The sequence below is a fragment of the Cololabis saira genome, chromosome 4, assembly GCF_033807715.1.
Source record: "Cololabis saira isolate AMF1-May2022 chromosome 4, fColSai1.1, whole genome shotgun sequence".
Classification (NCBI taxonomy): Eukaryota; Metazoa; Chordata; class Actinopteri; order Beloniformes; family Belonidae; genus Cololabis; species Cololabis saira.
In genome coordinates, this window is record NC_084590.1 from 34,748,585 (window position 1) to 34,774,951 (window position 26,367).

General features: G+C 39.3%; 1 protein-coding gene across 2 annotated transcripts in view; it reads right to left on the bottom strand.

Annotated features, from left to right (window-relative positions):
* lrfn1 (leucine rich repeat and fibronectin type III domain containing 1) overlaps window positions 1–26,367 on the bottom strand; it is a 173,287-nt gene that overhangs the window by 15,877 nt on the left and 131,043 nt on the right. For both annotated transcript variants that reach the window (XM_061720390.1, XM_061720392.1), the window contains exon 3: window positions 19,925–20,040. The gene's annotated coding sequence lies outside the window, so the exon portion shown is untranslated. The remainder of the gene's footprint in view (window positions 1–19,924; window positions 20,041–26,367) is intronic.

Sequence of the window (26,367 nt, forward strand, 5' to 3'; positions counted from 1 at the left end):
GATATAATTATACTGGTATTAACTAGCCCACTGACAGATTATTAGTCAACACTATATTTTTCTTTAATTTTAATATTTTCACTGCTCTTTTTTCTCTTAAAATTACAGTATTTTCCGCACTATGAGGCGCACTTAAAATCCTTGAAATTCCCTCTAAAAGTGTGGCATATAATCAGGGGTGCTTTATGTATGAATGTTGTTGTGCTAACTGACCTCGAAACAATTTTATGTGGTACAATGCGCTCAAAAATCTGTCAAAATGTTTTAGTTCCACTTTGATAAGGGACGGAGCCGCTCCGCTTGACTGGTTGCCGCTGACACATTAAAGTCGGTCCTTGGTTGGATACGGGTTGCACCGTCAGACATCTAGTCAATGTTACCTTACTATAATTAAACGTCAAGCCAACATTAGGTGTGTAGCGCAAACCCAGTTTTCCAACCTATATCATGATCTAGTTATAATCAAATGTGTAAATACAACATTGTTCCAACCCTACAGTAACTTCAGGTGTCCGCTATTGCTGGCAGCGATGAATCAATCAGAGAACAGGACATAGTACGATGCAAAAATGGTGGTGTTTTCATGCGTTTTGGCCGTTCGTTTACACGACAACGAAGCTCAAAGTCACCAAAAACTATCATTTCTGAAAACTCAGAAATGCCAAAGTGGAGATTTGCAAAAACTCCGTCTTCACGTTTGCTTGTAAACAGAGGGAAACGGACATTTACGCTTCAGAACGCCACATTATGAAACAGAAACGTCACCAGCGTCATGTGTGCGACCTGTGTTTACAATTTGTTTGGTCACTGTCAATATTTTCTTGTATTTTACTTGTTTTATATTCTAACGTAACACTTAAAAGTAACTCCACTTCTCTGTCACTCCAAACGAAAGACTCTCGTTCCATCTTGGAAGTAACTGGAAGTTACACGTGTCATTTGTTGATGTTTTTTTTTTCCAGGATTCTGATTGGCTAGCATGACTTTATGCTTCTCGTTACACTGCCCCCTGTAGGTCTGGCTGCTCATAGCACCCCTTAACAGCGTATTTATGCAGGTTCGTGTAAATGAAAAGATTTTGAAAACGATCTGATGTAAACGATGGTATTTTTCAAAACGTACAGGTCCGTTTTTGTAAATACCTATGTATAAACGTGGCCTAACTTTCTCCACTATTTGTTTGTGGATTTGTGGTGAATGATTTAAAATGTGAGTGTATTTTTCTGTATTAGTTACAACTGAACGATATTCTGAGTTATTGTGAAAGAGTTGAATGAAGTTCCACTTATGTGACTGTTTTGCTTCACTTTGTAAATGTTTTATCATGCACCTTATAGCCCATTGCGCCTTATGTATGAAAATAGACCCGTTCATTGATATTGTACCTTATAATGCGGTGTGCCTAATGGTCCGCAAAATACGGTAACCTTAATGAATGTTATTATTTTCAGTTTGTCCTTGCCTTATAAGAACAACAAACACACATACACATTCTGCCCAGAGCCTTGTAAGGACATTTTCTACACAGCAGATACACAACTTTGTCACTCAGGAAACCGTAAATGCCAATTAGACAATTCAGACAGTGAACCGCTAGCTGCCCCTATGTGGCTCTTGTCAGGAGGCAGGCATAATTATTGACAGGCCGAGTTCATCAGTGTCAGCTCTGTCTCCTCCAGTGGATGCCTAAACTGAGGGTGCACGGCCCTGGGGATTTCTGGTCACATCTCATCAAAGTGGGGTGGGGAGGATTTTGTTGCAAACAGGAGGCATTTGCATATTGTAATTATCTCCACATGCAAGCACAGTCTTTGCAATGAAATCCAATTTAAAATCTTCCAGAGGAGCAAATACTACTGCAGCTCCATAAACTTTAATTGTCAGAGCCTTCCCAAATAAGAGAGAGAACATTAGCATTGCATTGGCACTGCATGGGTGTTCTTGTGCACATCATTGACTGACTGAACAGCTGGCTGATTGATTGCTACCCTTTACCTGCTACATGTTCTCTTTGAATACCTCTCCTCGGAGATATTTCCATCCCTGTAGAACTACACGAGACTGGAATGCAAATAAATGTGGTTTAAGTGCTGCTGAAAAGGTTTAAGGATTGTACTTTCCTTGAAGTAAAAGGCTCTTCACAACCTAAACTTTTCCGCCTGAATTGCCACATAACACGAGAAAGACCTGCAAGTAGCAGGCCTTTTATTCTTTCTAGTTTCAAGTGATTCAAGTGATTAATTTCTTGGCATTTGTTAAAGTGCTTCTTTTCACAAACACAACAATAATCATGCTATGTAGTTCTTTCTACAAATGTTAAACCACTCAAATAATCAAAAGGGAAAATGGTGTTGATTCACATGAATGACATAATGATTACTTTCCCATCATGCTCGGTGATGGTTTTATCCTTTTGCTCAAAGTCTGATTATTGTAAATCTGCTCTATTCTACACTAAAAACAGTCTCCCTAATCACAAAGACTTTATACATTTTATGAATGCATACTAAATTAATAGTGAAAAACAAAAACAAACAAACATTAAAAAAACATGCTATGATTAATATAATCAGAAGAAGCATGCATTGTTTCTGATTTAAAATTGCCTATTTCTGACATTACATTTTTTCTGTGAAAGGTTTGCAGGGCCTCACACTCAGAAAAAAATGTTTTTTTTTTCTTTTTTGTTGACATTGCCACCTTTGATTGAAGAGACTGCAGTAGTCGGTGTATAACAATGACAAACTATTTTATGTTAAATATACTTTCAGTGGACGTACATGTTTTTAAACCAGTGCCTTTAATACAACAGGCTGGGGTGGATTGAACAAAGTGTTAAAACACAATAGATTACTGTATTATTACTGAGGTGCATTTTAAGAAGGTTGCAGTTTGAGCTTTCCAAGATACGATATCACATCTAGAGCATTATGTTTGCTGGAGGCCGAGAGCTCACACAGAATTAACTAAAGTACAAGAACGAATGTGTTTATGAGTTCAATCTGAAATGGTCAAAGTATCATCTAAGCTGACGAACAGAAACTCTGATCAAGAGCGCGTAGAACAGGGAAGATTTAGTGATCTGGAGCCTGCAGGCTAACACTGTCTTTTTCAATTTCCGGCCTTTCTTGAATATTTGTAATGACATTTCGAGAAGTGCTCATAACTAAGGCTGGGAAATCATTAACATTTTTAATTCAGATTTACTGCCTGACTAAATTTCTTCCAAATTAATTTTATTTTGTAATTCTGTTGATTCTGAGCCAGGTTACAGTAGAGACAAATTAATAAGTAGTTTTATGCTGGCTGCATATGCTGATGGGATGCGCATTGTAATAACTGAACTCACTGATTCAAAGATTATAAATGACTTTCTTTTTCCTCATTTGCATTTCGGAACATTCCTGTAACACAGTCTTTCTCACAGCACAGCCCGGGAGCCTCATGCGGCTCTTTCATTAGTGGCTAGTGTAAAATCTAATGGCTATATAAAAATACAGCCAACATAGTTCAGAAAAACATTCAAAAACAAGCTACGTGACATGGCAGCTTACAAACAAAGAACTATTACGGATGCCGACAGCTACATAAACTTCAACGTTGCCAATTTTGGCAGTTGTTACAAGCAGCAGCCCCGCAATGGTGATTACAGCTTTTGGACAGGCAATTTAACAATTTTTGGTAATTAGAAAAAATGCAATACAGAAAGGCTTATGTAAGCATACAAATGACACAGTGCACTAGAGGGGAGGGCATGTGAACATTTCATGTAATATTTAGGCATATACAAATACAATATATATATATATATATATATATATATATATGTATTGCTAAGTGTTAAATATGTGTTAATCCTTGGTACTTTTAGTGTCATGATGATCTGTGTAATGTACTATGCATAAACAATAAAAAAGGTACCGTATATATTTCTTTTTAAAGAAAGGGGGAAACTAAATGAAGCAATGAAAATGTAGAGCTTTAAAGTGAAGAAGGACAAGGAAATGAATGCCTGCCTGCTCATCCAAGTAATATGACTGACCGTTTTCAAGTTGGGATTACTGCATTATACAGAGTGTGTTGTGGAAACCTTAATGGTAAAAGGACTGCAGCTAAAGCTTTTTTTAACCTTGTTTAAGGGTTACAAAGTGCTTTGTAATGTGCTTCATAAAGACTCACGTGCTGCTTCTTACTCTTTACATATGCAATATGCAGGAATGCAGGGTAAAAAACAACAAAAAGATATAATTAACCCATCTAATGTGTACCCTTCTTCGCGCTCACTGACAGCTGGATTACCCCTCAGCCCCCCGAGATCCTGAGTAGGATGAAGAGTGTATAAAAACGGAATGATTGGCAGCACTGGGCTTAAGCTTTTTCTTAAATAAAACAAAGTTCTGGATAGATCCAAGGTATATGTGAAAGTAGTAGTACACAAACATCCTCCAACAAAGAGAAGCAGTATATTTGCAGGACACTTGTATGTTAATGTCCACATTTCACTGGACAGACACTAATCGTCTCTGTAAGATATTGCTTCCACTTTTGCATAACGGCTCCAGCGCTTCTCTCGATTTTCCCCTTATTTTATTGTCAATAACAATTACTGTTTAGATCATGAAACCAGGGTTACCTTAGTGCATGTGGCCCATATTAAATGTCTATCATTTATTTCAGAAGGAAAAAAAGATGCAGTTCTTCATCTATTTAGTTGTTTTTCCAACCTCACATAAGCAAATTTTCATTATATAATAATCTATTTTCATAAATCCCCATGCCATGTAATCCTAATAACACGCTGAGTGACTAGAGCTGCAAAGTAAATACAGCATCAAACATTTTTTAAATGTTTTAGGAGCTGCTGTGGAAGAAATGTACTCTTTGACTGTTTGTGTCTAAGCAAGACTGAAGAGAAAGACTTGGATTGAATGAAATTGGCTTCCACGGCATGGATGCGGGTCAAAGCCACACAGAAAGGCAGATGGCAGGAAAATGACCAAGAAACAATATGGTATGAGTACTTTGAACATTATGATTGAGGTTACAGAAAGGTTCTGCAAAAGAACCAAGGATAACAATATCTGACTGAAGCATGACGCGACCTTGTTGATGTGGAAAAAACATCCTCTCCTCTCAGGCAGGAGCTTGCAAAGTGATTATGCACATTGTTCTGTCAGCGGAACCCAATATTAAAATACTCAAAGTATTTAGCAATTCAATGCTGCATTTGTCAAAGTAGATTATATACTACTTTCCTACCCCTGAACACTGAATTTTAGAAGCTTGCTCATTTTCAGGTAGAATAGATTTATTTTTCACTTACGTACTTCAAAAGACAGATTCCATACGACCATCATTTAACATACAACAGTCAATTTTTGATTAGAAAGACACTAGCTTTGATTTTCTTAACATCAGCAAAACATCTCAATGTGCAGCGGTGGAGGACTAACTTCTTTAACAGCCTCATTGACACTAAGACATTTTTTCTTAAGTACAGTAAAAAAAAAAAAAAAATTAAAAAATCTGTCAAACGCACACACGCACGTGCACACACACGCACACACACGCACGCACGCACACGCACGCACACACACACACACACACAAACATGATTAAAGCTGGAGCTGGAAGCAAACAGAGTCATTCTGAATGACATCCCTCTTCTGGGATTTCTATTTCTAGTCTCAGTTATTTTGAACCTCTGTGAGGGTCAGTGACGAGAATTGGTGATTGTTGAATGCTAAGACAGCATGACAAGGCAAGAGCCATATAGATGTCATATGTGTTTTGTACATAACATATTTGGCTATAAGACAGTCAGTTATATTTTATACTATTTCAATAGTTCAATGTCGAAGTCTTTTTATTTAGGCTCCTTTTTTCTCCTTTATTTAATCAAGGGGAAGTGTTTGTGCCACCAGGAGAGGGCGCGTGCTCAATGTTTGTCGGTAGCAGGTTAATGGAGCAGGACCAGGAGCAATACTTTTCTGACCGTTTATTTTATAACCGTGAATATTTAGTTTCAATAAGCATCACGGCAGTTTTCAAGATTTTACGAGTCAGACACCTCATGTCCTGCAAGAGTGGCGGGGAAAGTCTTTTTTGTGTGCAAGTTAGTTGCCACTACACTTCTATATGTGGTTTCTGCAAGTCGTGAGAGTTTTGCTGTTTCTTCATCCATGTTTGCTTGTTTTTAGCACATTTCATCTCCTGACACTGCCTCGTGCTTTTCTTGTCCTTTTGTCCATTTGCTTCTCACACTCTTTTACAAGCTGGACTAACTAAAGCTTTTCTGAAAAAACATACACACTAAAACAGAACAGGATTGGGGTTACCTTCCTATATTCTCTTAATATTCTGTTCAAATGTCTACATACATTATGTCATCCAGAAATTCCTATCCTACCCTCACCATTTTGTGAGAAAACACCCACACACGGCTGTAGAAACTATTTCATGGACCATTGCTGTTTTTTGGACCGACTGGCTCAATATTAGATGAGCCATTCGTGGGATAAATAATGGAGACCATCCATTGCTACTAATGCTTCTACTAAAGCTGTTGAATTTTACACAACCTAAAGTCTTTCTTGAATTTTTAGGTAATGCTATTGTCAGTTTGTATCTTATAAGCTCTAGGTGGTAGGGCCATAACCTTAAACATGTCAATTTTTTTTCTTTGGAATAGACATATCATTTAGCTTTTTTTTCTTCAACAACCCCTCCTCTCCCAAAAAATAATATAAGACAGAAAAAAAACAGGATTTAGTTGTTTTCATTGGAGTAGTGAACCTAAGGGTGGGGCTAGTCACACAAAAAAACAGATTCCTTGTCAGTAAAGTCCAGTAAAAGCTACAAAATCCTGAAAAAAAATAAAAATCATACAGTTAGTGCCACTGTCACTGCACACATCTACTCCTAATGAAATCAGTGAAAGGTTTCCCTATGCTAAGACACTTGGAGTGGGTATCTGAGAGAAACCAAGGTAATCTCTAGAAAGAAACCATTTCATTCAGCCATCTTTTACAACAAGCGGCTGATTTCCATTCGCTTAAAATGACCCTTTTCACAATCATCAAACCAAACTTGAGTGCTTGTTGTAACACTGGAGGGACTGTTGGTGCCTGATTAAGAGGACCACAAAATCACAGAAAAGCAGTCAGGAGTTGCAAGATAATGTCAATGTTTACAGGGTGCATTACCATGAAACTCGAGATGGCTCTAATTTTGTTTTAATGACACTGGTGATTTCCTGACATTTCCTTTGATGTCCCCATGGAGTTGACATTTGTGATTTTATATAAAATGTTTTATATAAAATGGAAAGCTATGAAATTCAGCATTGGCATTTACTTTCAACTTTTACATTTTCATTTGGCCTCGATTTGATTTGTCCAGTTCCTTTTATTCACAATTTACCATGTTAACACAAGTAGAAAAATAAAAAAATAAAATGTTTTTAGTCAACCTGCAAAAGTTTCTGCTATGTGTATGTATGCTTTAGCTTAGAGCAGCACAATGCTCTTCACAACCCCTCGTGAATAAATGACCCCATTCATCATTATGCAACTCACATAATATGTAAATGTCCAACATGTGCCTTCTCCTTTCTTACTACAGTATCTTTCACTTAACTAAAACAATTGAGATTTATTACCAACAGGATCCACATGAATAAATCTTTTGTAATAACTGGGTGCAATGATGGAAAATTCATAAAACTCTAATTGATATAGAAGACAGTGTCCCAAAATCACTCAAGGCTGTAATGCTTATGAGTGTGTGTTACAACCTGAGAGCCGCAATGAGCGCATGTGATTCATTGAGTGTGTGCAAATAATGGACGGCGCAGCTTTAATTTGACACACTACATAAAAAAGCCAGTGCAAAGCAGGTTTAGGCAGAATGTCTGTCAAACACATATTGAAGGCCTTGCTAATCCGGTTTCAGTGTCAAATAAAGCACATTATATTGTCAGTACAAACAGGGTTGCGGTGGGCCAGAAAATTCACATCATGTGTGGATTTATCTACTCTTGGCTTCTTATAAATAAAGAATTAAAGTCAACTCTTACAAGATTTCATTACTGTAAAATCACTATATATTAGACTTTATATGTCTGCAGCATACCGCTAAAAAAACTAAAAAAAAAAAACCCAAACAAACCAAAAAATAATTCTGAGAATTAGCATCTTTTGTGTGAGACTGATGACTTGGTTTCCATTTGCATACTTATATTTGTTGATTTGAATATTTCCACCATCGTCATCTTGTTTTGCGGCTGCAGCATAAAGACACACACTGGTGACACATTGCTCCTTTTCTCAAGCATTTCTTAAATGTAATCCTCAAAATGCAGAGCTGGATTAACCCAGCATGTGGTCCCAGGGCAACAATAAGCTGCAGATTCTTACTGAGCTTCTCCCTACAGGCCTGGAAAGTGACCAGCAAAGGGTTCACTCTGTGTCACTGGAATGAGATGGCTGGACCAGTTTTCTTATATCAGCGCCATTTCAGAATAGCAGCAGAGCTTGACACTCAATTTGGCATTATTTGTAAGTTCCGACCGTACATTACTCTGCCTAGTTTAATACAGCAGAAAAACAACTTCCACATTCATGCTCATGATTTTCCTTCTGCACGCTGCATGAAAGACAGGGACTGAAAAGGGGGGGAAATAATGATGCCTAGAAACCACATGAATAATGGACTAACTCCTGAAAGAACACTTAGTTGTACTTTCAGTTGTCTGAAGGCCTTGATCTACATTACCCACTGTGCTTTCTGTCATTAACCTTTCCATCATGTTAATTTATTCACATCTATCTTTCATTCTAGTCATCTAGTTTTGCTTCTTTTTCTGCTCTTCTTGCTAGAGAATCAGTGCTACATGTTACCTCAATGAGCCACCCCTAAATAGTCACATAAATAGCCAAGAGAAAAACATGCACGTTTTTGCACTTTATTTTGTATACTTTGAAAGGGTTGATAAAAGTTGTTCCTGTATTGCTACTTTCCATAGTAATAAATCTCATCAACTGTTAATAAATCGATTGGTACGCCATCTCCAATACATTAAATTAAATTTCATAATGTGAAAACCATAGACTGTATAAAAAAAACTGGACAAATCCACTGTGACATCACCCATAGGTTTCTGAAGAGTGGTTTTACAGCCTTTCTTTCGTCTCATTGCACGACTACACATTGGAAGGAACTGACTGCCTCACCCAGGTTAATTCAAAAATGGACAAATGAGCTGAAACAAGCCCATTTTAAAGGTTACCCTTTTTTTTAAAAAAAGCTTGGCTGGCCTATTTTATGCTAAGCAATGATGACAACCAACATTCATTCTCATTTGATCTGTCAAAACATTTTAATTTCAGATGACATCTTAAACGTGTGCTGCCAGAGCAGAAACGAGGTCAAGTGAAGCTCTGCTGGGACGAACGGACACTAATTTGGCCTGCGAGCCTACATGTGGTGCAATGACATGGGTCGAATGTGGAGGTTTAGTGGTCAACTGACCGGTGGGGAGCTGCTCGGCTACCCTGTGGTAAGTGAAGTGACTGGAAGGATCCTGAAACGATCAGATCAGAGGTGAACGTCGCTCAACCAAACAATCCAGCTGCTGCAAGAAGAGGAAGGCAATGAGCAAGCTGTAGTCCAGCTGACGTCCTCTGGTTAGAGAGAAGATCAAGATTCTTTATTTGTCATCATTCATACTTCATAACAATGAAATTACAGGTGCTTCATCGCAGGTGCTGGTTCTTGGCTAGCAGCCATAAATCAGTGGAGAAGACAGCTGCTCCCGGCTGTTAAGGCCTTTATTCTGCGCTCAGAAGTCATGTCGAGACAGTGCAACGTAACTATAATGATGACAGCCAGCCATGTATCACAGACAGCTGTCAATCAAAAATACCTCATCCCCCATCGTACATGAATTTGTGGCTTTATATGATGAAATTAAAACAAATTTGTGGTTATTATGGATGTGAAATATAACTATGAGGACCTAAAGCATGTTTTTGGCCCAGACTGTAAATATGTTAATTTCTGCTGCAAAGTTAGACGTTTTAAAATGGGGATAAGAAGAAACTGATTTGCTTTCAAAGCCAGTTTTTAGTGGTCTGTCAATAATCTGCCCCTTGGTGAAAATGTAGTCAGCAAGAAACAAAGTTTCAATTGATCGTCTCTAGTACCGCCATCCAAGTTTAAAATCCAAAACTCTCCTCTGATGTGCATGGAGGAGGGGGAAGACTTACACAGACGGAAACGCTGAATGTGATTGATTGTAGGTGATGGATGGATGAATGGATGGTGGGCAGATTTTACAAAATAAAAATAAGATCAGGTTTAATCTGTGCTCACATGGAAAAGCTATTGTTAAAAAGGTCTGATTTGCAGCCCTGCGTCATTTTCATTGCATCATCCAGTGAGACTTTATCAGGGAAACCGGCACGTCCTGATACCAGTCCCGAGGGTCCTGATAACGGATGCTTTAACATTATTTTTTACACAAATTAACTATTGCCTGTTCTTAAACCCAACACACTGGTTTCGTTGAAGGCAGTGAAAGTGAAAAAACTATCTCTGATCACCAGACTAAAAACACATTTAGCTGTTTGTCATCGTTGATATCTCCCTCATATTGTTATTTCTTTTTCAGAGACTTTGCACTCAAAGAATATGGCTGTACACTTAAAGAACAGTTCATTTCCCTGTTTGTAATGCCACAAACAAACAATTAGCTTAAGTGTAAAACTGCTGATGTTTTACACGTTTTTCAGAGTAAATGAAACTGATTAAAACTGGCGTGACATTTAAACCTCTGAGTCAGTCTTTATAATACTTGAGCTGCAGAAACAGGCAGAATTTGACTTAATAACTCTAACGTTACAAAACAACTCTATTGATGGAAATAATTGTTAGGGGTAAAACGCATTAAATAGTGCACATGTAGTGACTTTGCCACCAGCCACAGAAGTTCATTAACCGTCACTGTGGTGGCGGCTGTACGATAAATAATTAGTTCACAACCTATTTGATGGAGGTGGCTTTATCAGCATTTGCTCTTTATTTTCTGTCTCTAGTTAATTAGTAAATTTGATACATTAGCTGACGAACCAAATTGCAGTCCAAAAGCTATCAAGTTAGAAAAGAATTAAGCCTGAAAAATTAGGACATTAGAAAACATTCAGTGGGATTATTCCGAAAGAGCTTTTTTGTTCTTTGTTTTAAAACAAAGAACTCTTTTTGGGGAGGAAATGTGACTTTAATTCTAAATCTTACAACGAAAGGTTTTAACACGTTCAGTCGTTCACACGAATGGATGCCGCTGTCTCCCGACGTCACCTCAGTTCAGAAAATGGTGTAAACAAAGCTGCAGCTTTTAGATTTTAATGAATTTTTAATGAATTCTTCAAAGGACATTTTATGATCACTTCCACGGCTTGAAGTGTGATCTGAAACAGAGGTCAGTGCTGCAGTCTGTGTGTTCTTGTCTTGAAGTTTAATCCTCTGCCCTGGTTTGTTTCTTGGGTAGATTTCGCTGGGTTTATGTAATCGCGGGGTTTTTCTCCCAGTATGTGATCTTTATTCTGAATGAACAACAGGGAAATTACTTGCCAATTAGTGAAATACATTACAGAGGGGCGTACTCAGGCTCACACGTATTTTATGTGCATTGCTATTGTGGCTGATAGTCTTTGTTCGCTGCCAGAGCTGGGGGAGAAAAATAAACACATCGATAAAGCCTACAATAGCAATACTGAAAATGACTGAGATGCTTTTGAGCTACATTTCTGTAATTTACCTTAAGCACCAACACAGACCTAAATCTTAGACGGCAAAGCAAACTGCTCAATCCCATTATTGCACTTTATTAACAGCCCTGTCTTTGCCACTTGTCCATAATACTACACCCAAGCAAGCTTGCGGTGCTGCCAGTACTACTTATAACATCCTTGCCTCATGTGCAGCTCCTCCTCCTCTTCACTCTCCTCTGCCTATGAGCCAATGCAAATTACAGTAACAGCTTGGACGTGAGTATAATCTCAAGTGGTGTGAGCTGTGCTCCATAGTGAGGCACGCAGGCGGATGGAAGCAGAGACTCTGCCAGGCGTCTTTAGGGGCTCCCACTCTTTCTGCAGCGTGGCCGACAATGGAGGCGCGGTGGCTCATAACCAGATATTTGTCTGCCAGTGCCACGAGGCCCAACCTCATACACTGTACTTCTTAATGATATGAAAGGGAGAGGGACTCAGTCACGGACCGGTTCAGACAAATGCACAGATGGACATCGATACTGGCAGCGTTACATCATGAGCCACTTGCAGTGCACAGCAGAGGGTAGAAACCTGAAGAAGGATGTCCAGATGTTCACACTTATGATGAAAGAGCTGCAGCAGGAGAACAATAGATTTGTAGCTGCATGTTTTTCCTGAGCAGGAAGCGCTACATTTAAATAAACAGCCTTTTCTGCTTGGAAGGCAGATTGTATCCAGTTTTAGATTAATTTTAATCTTTGAGTTTAAAGAAAAGCATCAAATAATGTAATTATTAGAAAGTGGGAGTGTATAAGAACAACGGCAACGAAGCAGACGGACATGAGAAAGATATCAGAGCCGGGCCAGGTGCACTGCTAAGGTGCAGGGTACTTGGTACAGTAAACACGGTCAACTCTCTGCTGAGTTGGCAGTGAACGGTTCAAAACTTCCACGGTCCTTTGTGTAAGCACAAAAGAAATGGGCGCTGGGAGCTTCATGGAATGGGTTTCTATATCCAAACAGCTGCATGGCAGCCTCACATCAGTCCAAATGTCAAGAGTCTGAAGGACTGGAAATGCTTGGCAGTCGGATGGGTGAGTCTGAGTTGTTTTCAGATGCCAGTGATGGTATTATGGTATGGGGCCATTTCTCAGAGTTTGCTCTAGGCCCCTAATCTTCAGTTAATGCTTCCAACTTTGTGGTGTGAGCGTAGGAAAGGGCCTTTTTCATTCCAATGCGGCTGTACTCCAGCACACTTGACTGGCCTGACCTCAACCCCATCAATCGCCTTTGGAATGCACTAGAAAGGAGATTGTGACCCAGACCGTCTTGTTTTGACATCCAGCCTGACCTCATACATAGTCTTATATGCTGTTTTTGCTGCAAAAGAGAGAATAATGTAATATTAAAGGATGTGTGCTTGAATACAAAGTTATTCCAATTCCTGTAGGTCCAAGTGCTGTTGTTTGTTCATATAGTGTATGTTGTTAGTAAGGGTTTGAACTTCCAACACTGACTCGATTTGAACTGAAAAAAAAACAAAAACTTTCTCCTGTTCTGCTTTTGACTCTGCAGCAGCCAATAAAATGCTAAATGTGCAAAAGAGAAGTGGCTGTGTAGAAATGTCCTATTGCCTTGTTGGAGAGCTTGCCTTTTTTTGCATTTAAGCACTGCGGTAAAAACTGCATCAAACTATAATCCACCTTTTATTTTGAATGAATACATTCCAGGGTTTACACTTGCATGACGACACAGATAAGAGATCCTCTTGTTTTGCTGCTCTGGGATAGAAGCTTGTTTGTGCTCACAAACACTTACTGTGCTATTTTTGGCCATTATGTAAATGGTTTTGAAACTCAGTTATGGTCCTTGAAACTAATGAGCATGCTTATGGGATAAAGTTGCACTTCATGTGTCATTAAATGGCCTCTGCATTTTAAGTTTGCAAGCCGGAGAGCTTTGAGACAGACACATGTGCAGAGCAGCTCAAACAATGCCCTTTTCTCCTGCGTGCATAAATACCAAACAGTACAAAAGAACGAAATGTATGAAGAAATCAATATACAGTGAATCAGCTGCGTGTTCAGATGCGCAAGTTTAAGTGACTCAGTTTTCAATGTGTTTGCCATCCCTAAGTGCATCTGCGCTAACAAAAAGGCGAGTGCACACCAAGACGCCGAGCACAGCTTCCCTGGAGCGATGCCTCTATGGTATCTGACTTTCATTCGCATGCATGCTGGTGTGTTTGATTTCTCCACGTCTTCCATAATTTTTTCCCCCCAGAAAAATCTTCAAACAAATCATCTCAGGAATTCCTAAGCAGTGACAAACTTGAGAGCTGTAGCTTAATTTCTTTGGATCATTACAGGTGCAGAGTTGGTAACGCTGCAACATGTGCTGTAAGCTTCACGAATACCCAGTGCTGCCAATCAACGTTGCCCACCACCGCTCCAAATACTTAATATTCCAGGAAACACTGACTGACAGATTCAGATTACTTTGACAAGAGAAGCGGACCGCAAAACACAAGGCGGGAGAGGGGAGGTGAGCACTCGAATTTTAAGGTATAAACTTGACCCCCTGCAGATTTTTTTTACCTTTAGTTCTTGATTTTAAACATGTTCAGCCTTAACCACCTACTTACAGAGCAGCAATTACATTTTGAAACTCAAATAAAAAGAGTAGCTGGTAAGAAGTTGTTGCCCCCTTTAATGCCCTTAAACTTTACATCGTGAAATTAAGCCACACAAGACTACATATAAAATAAAATAACTGTACTATCGCCACACATATGGCTAATATGAAAGGCAAAGGTGTATTTGAAGATAAATTAAAATCCTAATTTGAATGACTCTTTTTTTTTAGGATCCAAACAGAACAGGATGTCAAACATTACACAAAATATGCAGAGTTATGCAGGATGCGTGACTGTGGGAGATGGTGCTTGTTAGGTGTACAACGACAAAGGGAGGGGGGCAGTGAAGGGAACGGCACTTATGTTCAATTCCCTAACACAAGCTGGCTAATTAGCGCTGCCCTGCCGTTCTCTTTGAACCAGAGGAGGACAAGTGGAAGCCAACCAATTTCTCTGTTCTCAGCACTGAGCCATTTCCACCTGACCGCTGAAACCACAGGGGTTCTGACCGCTGAGGGTCAGAGGCAGGCAGAAGAACCTCACCTCCAATCCTTAATCCTCACCATCCAGGGGTAATCACTTAGACCTTTACCAGAAACTACACCCTCAGCAATGTTCAGTTGCTGGCAGCACACTGAATCAGATATAGCACCTAGTGCAATGACATTTTCAGGATGCAAATCTACTGCGAATGCACCGCAGAGATGCTAAGGGGATACAGGTACCTTCTGCAATTCAAATGCACACAATTATTTTCGGCTGACTGCTCTTTAAAGAGGCAGCACGGATCATTAACTCCATCCTATCATGTACCGAGTTCTAATTGATAGTTTTGTGCTGTGCTGTATCATGTTCTACTGAAACTGCATTCATGTGCTGCTGCATCATTTTCCATGTGAGTGTTTTATGGCCCATTTGAGATGCAGTCAGTTACAGTTGGAGTTCACGTAGAAGCTGTCTTGTACCACATCACATCACATGAATTACTCAGTGTAGGGTCATCTAAGTCAACACAAGGTATATATAAGTGAGCCTTGTCTTTTAGTCAATGACACGTCGGAGGATAATGATTCAAAAAAGGGTATTTTTGAGCACCAGGGACACATGTAATCTGTTTTACAGTTTACAAATTGCTTTTGTACTCAAGAAAATATGATACCATGTCAAAATCAAAATCAAAATCAAGTTGATCAGGAGGTGGCAACTGCGTTATCTGAAATGTCTGGAGTGGAGTTAGATTGCTCATTCATCACACTATATTTAGGAAATATGCCAGAAATTGTCCCTTTCAAAGATAAGTATTTGTGGAAGATACTTCTGGCAAGCAGCAGGAAAACGATAACTCGTACTTGGCTGACCCTCCAACAAAAGTCCAGTGGCTTAATATTGGGGATGGTATTTATTGTATGGAGAGACTCACTTTCGTATTGAGACTTGAACTGCAGAAATGTGACAAGTACTGGGAAAAATGGATTATGTATGCACACTAATGAACATATGACACTGTACTATGATGTATAGAAATAAATTGTATTGCCTTGACTTTGTAACACCCATGATGCCTTCGTGTTTTTTGTTGCCTGATTAAAAAAAAGAGTAAAAAAGAAAAAAATCAAGTTGACCAAACAGATGAGATGATTAAAAGACTACAATATTACCCTGCCTCTGAGGCTATATATAGTATACTCCTCTAGCATATTCTTGGGCCTTGTCACTTTGTCAAAAACATGACAAACAAAATAAACAAAATATTATTTTTATTTCTTCAATCACGTAAAGGCTGTCATCTCTTATCAGAAATCAGGTTGCTCGCAAATAGACTGAGCATGATTTTATGAGTATGAGAGCAAATTAAGAATCCAGAGAATTCCCCCCATCCGTATTTTACTTTTATGCATTCTGTGTGGAGCTGTCTGGACATTTAGTAAATATAATAAATCGTACATACAATATTTACTTTGACAAACACTGATTTCCCAAAGGATCCAGGCTGCACCTTTCCCTTGATGACTCACGGTTTCCTTCACAGAGAAAACACGTAAGCTGTGGTTAGCAGGTGTCACTGCTGCCAAGAAACTGGTGGTTCAGAGACGCCTTTCAGTAAAACATTGGTTATACACACTGCAAGGCATTTTATAGCTAGAATTGGCCAAAGCAAGAATAAACCATGTTAAGGCTGCAACTGTCAACAACTGGTTGGGAATATGGAATAGCTTTGGTGAAAGAGACATTTTTACATTATTATTTACATTTTCTCTCTTTGTTTTTACAGTCTTATGTTATTACTGCATTTATTTACATAGTAAGCTGTACGCTAGGTGGCTCAGCTGACATTTGATACGTCTGAAAACAAGGTGTTGATCAGGGACTGGGTGGAGGTGGGGGTGATGGGGGGGTTTATCGTTGTGCTTCATGGTGCTGCTCACTTTTCCTTGTGTTTAAAACTCAATAAGAATTGTATTACCAAAAAAAAAATTTAATCCAAAGAATGAAGGTAACTTGTGAGCCGTCCTACCTCCCCAACAACACTTAGGAACTTCCTTGATCAAGTATAACGATAACAAATATAAGTACATTAATCCTGCTGTACTTACATATCTGCTGTACTTACATATTCTGCATATAATGGCTTATGATACAGATGGTACAATGACATGAACAGTAAATTAAATCTTCTGTAATTAAGTATGAATACAAAAAAGCTCTATATAAGTTCCATGAACAAACCACAAGCATGAAAATGCACCAATCATCACTTTAGTCAGCCAGACGTCTTAACTCTCCCACACGTGCGTGTGCTGTTTGTGACCCTTTATATTACTGCTCACATGTTGTTCAAAACAAATTATACATCCACTTTGCATAGTTCATCGTCTTCAGACAAGAGCCATATGTTTGACGTCTACATGCGTTTTGCTGCACATATTTTCTCTCTAACTGTGTTTGACTGTGCCGACAGGCCCTTATATACTTACAACATACCAGAACAACAAAGTGACTCTAATTTGATAAACTCCACCTACAGTTGGGCAAAAAATGATTCAGTCAGCCACCAATTGTGCTGATTGTGTTCTTCGACTTAAAAAGAAGAGAGAGGCCCTGTCATTTTCATCATAGGGACACTTCAACTATGAGAGACAGAATGGGGGGAAAGAATCCAAGAAATCACATTGTAGGATTGTTACTGAATCAATTGGTAAATTCCTCCGTAAAATAAAAAAAGATTTCTGGTTTTCACAGACCTGTAACTTCTTCTTTAAGAGGCTCCTCTGTCCTCCACTCGTTACCAGTATTAATGGCACCTGTTTTAACTGGTTATCAGTATAAAAGACACCTGTCCACAACCTGAAACAGTCACACTCCAAACTCCACTATGACCAAGACCAAAGAGCTGTCAAAGGATGTGAGAAACTAAATTGTAGAGCTGCACCAGACTGGGAAGACTGAATCTGCAATAGGTAGCAGCTCGGTGTGAAGAAATCAACTGTGGGAGCAATTATTAGAAAATGGAAGACAAACAAGACACTGATAATCTCCCTCCATCTGGGGCTCCACGCAAGATCTCACCCTGTGGAGTAAAAGTGATCACAAGAACGGTGAGTAAAAATCCCAGAACCACACGGGGACCTAGTGAATGACCTGCAGAGAGCTGGGACCAAAGTAACAAAGGTCAGTAACACACTACACCGCCAGGGACTCAGTTCCTGCAATGCCAGACTTGTCCCCCTGCTAAAGCCAGTACATATCCAGGCCCGTCTGAAGTTTGCTAGAGAGCATTTGGATGATGCAGAAGAGGAATGGGAGAATGTTATATGGTCAGATGAAACCAATATAGAACTTTTTGGTAGAAACACAACTTGTCGTGTTTGGAGGAGAAAGAAAGCCGAGTTGCATCCAAAGAACAACAAACCTACTGTGAAGCATGGGGGTGGAAACATCATGATTTTGGGATGTTTTTCTGCAAATGGACCAGGATGACTGAGGTGTGTGAGGGAAAGAATGAATGGGGCCATGTATGGTGATATTTTGAGTGAAAACTTCCTTCCATCAGCAGGTCATTGAAGATGAAACGTGGCTGGGTCTTTCAGCAACACAATGATCCCAAACACACCGCCCGGGCAACGAAGGAGTGGCTTCGTAAGAAACATTTCAAGGCCAGTCTCCAGATTTAAACCCCATAAAAAATCTTTGGAGGGAGTTGAAAGTCTGTGTTGCCCAGCGACAGCCCCAAAACATCTTTTTAAGTGGGAGAACTTGCAAAACTGGTGTCTGACTAAATACCTTTTTGACCCACTGTATTTGGTTGTTGCATAACCGTGTAAAACGTTTACACTCACAGAAAGAACAGAAAAAAAGCAATAGTTCTCCCACTCTGGGATATTCAATACTAATATCTTATTTTTTGTGCCTTTGACAGTGTGCCTGTGTCTCTCCTCTCTCTGTTCTTCATCTTCTCTTTCCTACCTCCCTTTTCCTGCTCTCCCTGGCTGGCCTTCAGCAGGACCGTCCCCCCTTATGAGCCATGTGCTGCTCAAGGTTTCTTCACTTCTAAGAGGGAGTTTTTCCTTGCCACTTCAGGTTTTTCTCCCACGAGGGGAGTTATTCCCAGCCATTTTTATGTAATAATTGCTCGAAGGTCATGTTCTGGGTCTCTGGAAAGCGCCAGATATCTTGTATGGTAATAGACGCTGGATAAAAATGTTTTTAATTGAATACAAAAACTAGTCCGTGCATTTGTTACTTCAAGATTGAACAACTGCATTTCATTGTTAGTATGTTGTCCTACAATGACGCTTCCTTCATTAGCTGCCTATTCAATTTAGGATAAAATTTAAAGTTCTTCTCCTTTAGGGTCTTGCTCGTATCTTTAAAAAAGCACTTCACTAACAAAATCCAGTTTGAGTGTCCAAAAGTAGAATGGGAGGCAGAGCCTTGAATGAGCAGGCCCGTGTCTTATTGAACCAACTCCCAGTTAGTGTTCAGGAAGCACACACTGCCCCTACCTTAAAGATTAGGCTTGAAATGTTTCTATTTGATGGGGCTAACATCAGTGATGACATGTACACATGCTTCTTGTATGTATATGTCTTTATTATTCTCTTTTTCTGTCATCTTTCACATCATCTGACTACCTTCCCAACTAATTAGGATGTGAATTGGATCATGAATTGGACTTTGGATTGGAATGAATCAGATCGTGCACGAATTACAATGAATTGGACAACTGGAAAATAATCTGAATTCAGGTGAATTATATTAAACTTTTTAACCTTCTGTGTGAAGTGCCTTGAGATGGTTTTGAGCTGGAGGAAAGTGAATAGAAATAAAATCTGCACTTGTATTTTAACTGCATATATGATTCCCGTCATTGGTCCATGTAGGGCTGCATCTTAAATCTGCTCATGCACCACCGCTCATACAGCATTTTCAGCATAGTTAGAGCTGCCGAAGCCAACAGTGGACCAGAAACAGCACACACTTAGTATGCAGTGGTGTGAAAAAAACATGACAAGCTCACCAAATATCAAGCCAGGGCCTCCATTACAGGTTCAGCATCTGCATCTTGATCAGGTGTTTGTCAGAGAGTCTGGGCGGAGCTGGGCAGCTCCCACTAACATCACAGGAACACACCACCTAGAGAATGAGAAATATGTTACGCTTTGATGTGCGCCTTCTTATAGCTGAATCAGATTAAATAAAATAGAAGAAGACCAAGACACTCTTACACAAAAGAGGTTGTTTTAATACATTTTGGGATGTTTATTATGTACTTGCAGTGAAGGAGGCGGCATTTCTCAACACGCTAGAGATGCAGTCATACATTCATAATCTCATTGACTGAGCTTGCTCCTTTTTCCACTTGGCAGCTTTGGGCGCGATATGAACGCTGATCTGATTATGAAACAACAGGAAAGACGAGTAAGCAGCAGGAGAGGCAGCGGAAAGACATAGCCAAAGACACCATGACTATCAATGTGTGTCCTGTCATTAATATTTCACTGCAGCGATGTAGCAAAAGGAAAACAAAGTGTTAAGGGGAGCGTGATGAAAAATTGATCATATTTTGATACAGCTTTGGAATTCATCTCTGTAAAACAAAGAAAGGGCAACTCTCCTGCTTGCAATGAGATTTTGTGACTGAAAAAAGAAGACAGAAAATAGGAATACAATGATTAATGCCTCTGAATAATTACCACATGCTTGAACATAAGGTTATCAACGTGATCTGCGCATACGTGATGTACTGGATCAAGATCTCAAAAGAGGCTATTTCTAAAGCAACATTCTTTATCTTTGTGTTCCTTTTTTCTCACATTGGAAAGAGATGGCCGCCAAGGTCACAGGCTTTCAGTTTCTTTCTTGTACCAAAAATTCAAAACAAGCTATGTGGCATGTAACAGCTCTCCTTCAAGTGCAGCCACACGCAATCCAAGAGAGATTAAATATATCACTCACATTTGTCTGCAGAGCCTTCATGCATGAAAAAACAGAATTTGGCACTCAATTTCCAACTTTACTATACTTCAATTTGTATCAGAGAGGAACCCAAGGCTTGTCACCTTAAGCTATTCATCCAGCCAGGGAAGTATTCATGATGGAAGCTTCTGCTTTTCTGATACGTCATCCATCCAAATCCTCTTGCAAATCCATTGCACCTCAGGCTCGAATTATGTCCGAGTTGAAGAAATGAAAGAGATAAACCAAGTTGAAGCGTGGGTGTCCATGGCATTCATAAGAGAAGACTTTCTCCAGTGATTCTTTACTTTTATCTTTTTATTTCTAAGCAGCAAATCATTGCCCGGCCTTGAGTGAAAGTCTGATTTCGGAACACGCTGGCCTCACTTCCTCACCTACGTGTCTCCCCCTCACTGTATATACAGTACAAAAGAAAAAGAAAAAAAAACTACTTCCTTTGCTCCATTTTCCTTGCACAGCCACAACATTTGACCTCCCTTTTTCTTTTCCTTTTTCCTACAATGCCATCCAATTTCAGCAAAAGGATACACTGTGTCAAGTGATTATCCAACAGTTTGATTCCATCTTATCTGTGCAAGACAAAGACAAGTTGTTAGGGAAACAGTCCTCCTGCGCTGCCAACGGGAACCTAAAATACTCACTGTGATGACGGGAGTGACCCAGGCCGACATCTTTGACTATACTTTGTCACTGACACAGAGAAAAAAAGATATCCGAGTGGTGCCAAAAGCAAAGAAAACAACCTCAGAAGCCTGTCAGGTTACAGGAATGTTGAAAAATATTTCTCTGACAGCAACACTGACCCTTAAATTCACCTACAAGATCAGCATTTGTCAGTGGGGAGACCAAAAAACGGTCTTTTGAGATAAATGGCCTTAAATGTAACTCCAGTAAAAAACATTAGCACTCAATATTTCAAAATTTCCAGAATCGAGCACATGTGGAAACAGGGGTCAGGCGCGGGGTATTGTGCAGCAAGAGCGAGATATTTGAATCAGTCTTTCAGTTGCTTGGAGACATCAGACAGCATTCAGGAAAAGTAGATTTCATAGACATACAGAAACATAAATGATACATTTGTAAAAAAAAAAAAGAAAAAGAAAGCTAAAACCCTCTGTCTATTGGTTCAAAGATAAGTTTTCTTGTGCAAGAATAACAAATCTCTACAACAACCTCCAGACGCCTCATTACATCCGATCCCTTTGACCGCCCAATGAGACAAAAAAATCCTGAAACGTGTATTAATTATAGATTTAAGTAAATGCATTACTACTGGAGGCAATTGCCTTTCTTTGTGTTGAAGCCCTCCAGAAATCCAGAGAGAACAGACAACAATTGTGAGCTTATATCAGCTGATAAGCATGGACCCTCAGCATTTAACAGGCTGCAGCAGCATGGGGAACTAACGTGAAAAAAGCTTCCAAGCTGCATAAATGGGTTAAAGGCTTTGGTTAAATGCATTTTTGTTTGTATTTTTAGCAAGGATCCAACAGGAGCCAGGACAGTGTGAGACAAACACAAGCAGCAAAGCGACCACAGCTGTAACAGGTTCGTTAAAGGACGTTCTCAATGTCATTACAGGCTCAGGAGCAGAGCTGCCGAGCCATTCGCTCAGGAAACAGTGACAGTGTTCGGCGGTGTAGAGTAGCCTGAAAACTGTCATAACTGGGAGGTTAAACTCATCCTCAGCATATCCATGAAACCGCATGCCATCAGGCCATTTCCCCCTTTCCCTGTTTTACGGTCATTTACTCCTCATGTCAGCACTTTGATTAATGGATTTGCACTGCACACAGGATCATGTGCACTACATGGCAAGGTATCAATCATAGCACTGCGCTCATTCATGGATTTTCTACAGCTGTGTCACCGCAGTAAAAGACTAATTACATCTAACTAATAAGGGGGGGATGCTCTTAAACTCTCAACATATTGGAAAATATGTAACTAAGTGTAGACTTAATAGCTTTGAATACATTTAACAGATCCTGTTTATTTACCAGGTTGTAAAATCTCAGCCAACCCCAAAAGTGAAGTGATTACAGTTGACTGGTTGTTTCTAAACAGGGCTTTATCGACCATCTAAAGCAAAAACAGCATCAGATCATTATGAACACCCCCATCCCACCCCCAGCTTTTCCCCTAAACCGAGACAAAATAGCTTCAAGGAAAAATTGCTTGTAGGAGCAGCTTGATTGAATAATTAGCTTCTACAAACCTTTGCCATTAGAGGTCAAGCAAAGATGAATTGGCTGTACGTGTCTGCTTCCCGGACAATCAATTTTCACGTATGTGGTGATCCTGGAGGGCAAAGTTACCAAGAGGAGGATGGACAGAAAAGGAGCAGGTTGGGATCACAAAAAAAAAAAAAAAAAAAACTACTATTGGTCATAAGTAGACTCAAATGTGGAAGTAGTACATGTTAGGGCTGTTCGATTTTGCCCAAAAATAAAATCTCGATTTTTTTTCTCTCAAAATCCGATTTTCGATTACGATTATTTTGTGAATTGACAAAAGGCAAAGAAATTATTTCAAATATGCTGTTTTTTTATTGAACATTTGCCCCATTGGGCTTTAAGTGCAAACTTTGATCTTATTAAACCAAAAATGAATGAATAAAGTGCAAAACTCTGTAAAATAAGTTGACAAAAAGTTTTAAAAAATATAATAAAATATACATTTTTATCTCTGAAAAAAAAATCAGCAAATCAGCACTTGCAAACATACAGTAAGTTATATTTCCAATTAAATAAAACAAGACATTTTCTAATTAAACTAAACTGGGTCTTTGCATGCTAAATAATAATGCAACCCATGAAGGAGGTAGAGGTGTGTAATGTCAGTCATTACATTTGCTGTTCACATTTGCAAGTTTTTTGCAAGGAACACGAGCCGGTCTACCGCATCTGGCTTGAGGGATGCCCGGTGGCATGTTACAACGCCCCCTCCTACACTAAAGAGCCTCTCCCATGGGGCACTTGTCGCAGGTATTGAGAGGTATTTCCATCAATCATTAATATGGTATCAATCATTAATATGTTTGCAGACAAGGTAAAAAAAATAAATAAATAAAAAAAAAAAAAAATTGAAAAATCGATTTTACGATTTTCACGTTTTAACATCGTTCTAATTACATAATCGCGATTACGATTTAAAATCGATTAATCGAACAGCCCTAGTACATGTATAGGTTGAAGTCAACTTTTCATTAGGAATACACCCTGTTATGTAGCAAAAAGTCAAGTTGCAGACTTCAGCCAGCTCTGATTTCTTTCCCCCTAATATCAATATTTCTCCTTGTACATTAATATAAATCATGGACAGGAACAAAAACATTCAGACTCATCAACAATCCTGTCACATCCTACAGCGGTTTACCAGGTGTCTTGTTGTTCTAGTGAGGAATCACAAAAAACTTCTTGTATCTGCATATGACAAACTCAGATATTCACGTGCAATATAGTGGAGTCAATCTATCCCTCGAGGAACAGTCTCACTCTGAAGAGTAGTGGCAGGTGAGGAAGGCAGACAACAGTTTTCACATGAGCGATACCACATGAGGCAGCTGGGCTTGGAAGAGTAAAGGCTGCACAGCTGGAGAGCAAAGCAAAGCTTTCTAAAGTCAAACACAGCTTGATGTTTGTGCTTTTTTAAACTGCAGTGAGAAAATGTCAAGCCACATTTTTCAAAGTTTTCCACAGACAACCTTCAACTGACTAGGACACGCCGAAGTTGTGGGACCTTGCATCCTATTGTCTTTACAGTGAACATTTTGAATAACTTGACTGCTGCCAGAAATGAAATACCAGGGTGCATTTTCTGGAAGAGATGCTGCCCCAAGGGCAAATAGTCCTTCCTGACTGTCACTCTTTCCCCGTCTTTTAAACAATTCCTAAAAAAGCCATTTTAATTATCCAGCTCAAATAAATAAGGATAGCCACGCATTTCTAATATTGGATCCAAATGGCAGAAAGTCATCTAAATATTCTACTCACCTGCAACGGTAAGTACAGTATTTTAGAAGTTATAGCTACAAATAAATGGCTTGGTTTGATTAGAATAGCTTTCATATCTCTTTGGGAAAGTATCACAAGATGTACCTGCAAATAACTGAGGCCACTCAGAAAGATAATACAATTGAGTGCATAAAGAGGGAAAAGTAAACAAGAGACTATTTTTGTGCCACATTTCTTTCCACAATGATGTCAGACACCTTTAATAACAATCTGAGCCTATCAGTTGTAAATATAAGCACCTTTACACTGAGGTGCATGATTGCCTTGCCTTATTAGACTGGAGCTGCTTGGTGGTTGCCGGTGATAACATCCTTGCTCAATATGAGTCTGACTGCAGACATTTTGGTGCTCATCAATATTACAGAAGAGAAGAGAGGGCTGAGGCTGAAAAACACCACAATCCCCCCTCTAAGATGTGAAGGTTTTTGTGATTAGATTAGATTTTTATTGTCACAGTTCGACCAAAATGCAGATGCTGCAAAGGTGTAATGAACATTTTCATGACTAATCAATATGCCAGTTATTTTGTCTAACGATCAATTCACGGTTTGATGTAGTCTGCCCACACTTCATGTTCGGTTTCTAAAATCCGTGTGCAAGGAGAAATGGTTTGATATAGGTTTAATAGTTTTCCTTAAAAGAAGAGCTGCTGTAGCATTTATCCATTCACCCTTAAACTAAACATGTGTCTTCCTGTTCAGGGTCACAGGGTTCTGCTGGAGCCCATCGCAGGTGTCTTCTGGCACAAGTTCAGGTACGTCCTGCAGGTCGCCAGTCTAATAAAGGGCTGATATACCAACAAACAAATGCAATGAGTTACTCCTTCATTTTAGTTTGCCCTGAAGCTAATTATCTGCTGTTTTCGATTTCTCAGTCTTAAAGATGCAGTCTTGACATTGTTTTGAGTCAAAACGACCACAGGTTGAGGTGTGATGAGCACCCAGGTGGTGGCTCAAGCAGGGAGGGCAGGTAGGTGTGACCTAAAGATTAAATTATATTACTGGACAGAACAGAAAGTACAAATAAGTAAAATACTTACAATGACAACTGTAAATTTCTAAATCAAAATAAAACCATAACCACAGATCATGACAAAAGCTACTTACTAGCTTCTGTAGGCATTGGTGAATTAAATTAAATTAAATTAACTTTCTTGTCCCCAAAGGCCTATTATATACACTGCTGTAATTACAATACTCTAATTATACTTTATATTCATTTTTTTTTTCATTCTATATTCTTAGTTAGTTTATCCTATGCAGAGTCATTGGGGTCTGCTGGAGCCGATCCCAGCTCGTTCCTGGTGAAAGGCAGAGATTCACCCTGGACGGGTCCCAGTCCATCGCAGGGTCACATGTGGACAAACAATCATGCACACTCCCACTCACAGCTACTTAAAATCATCAATAAATCCTAACATGCATGTTTTTGCACACTCCACACAGAAAGAAGCCCTGCTGGGACCGGG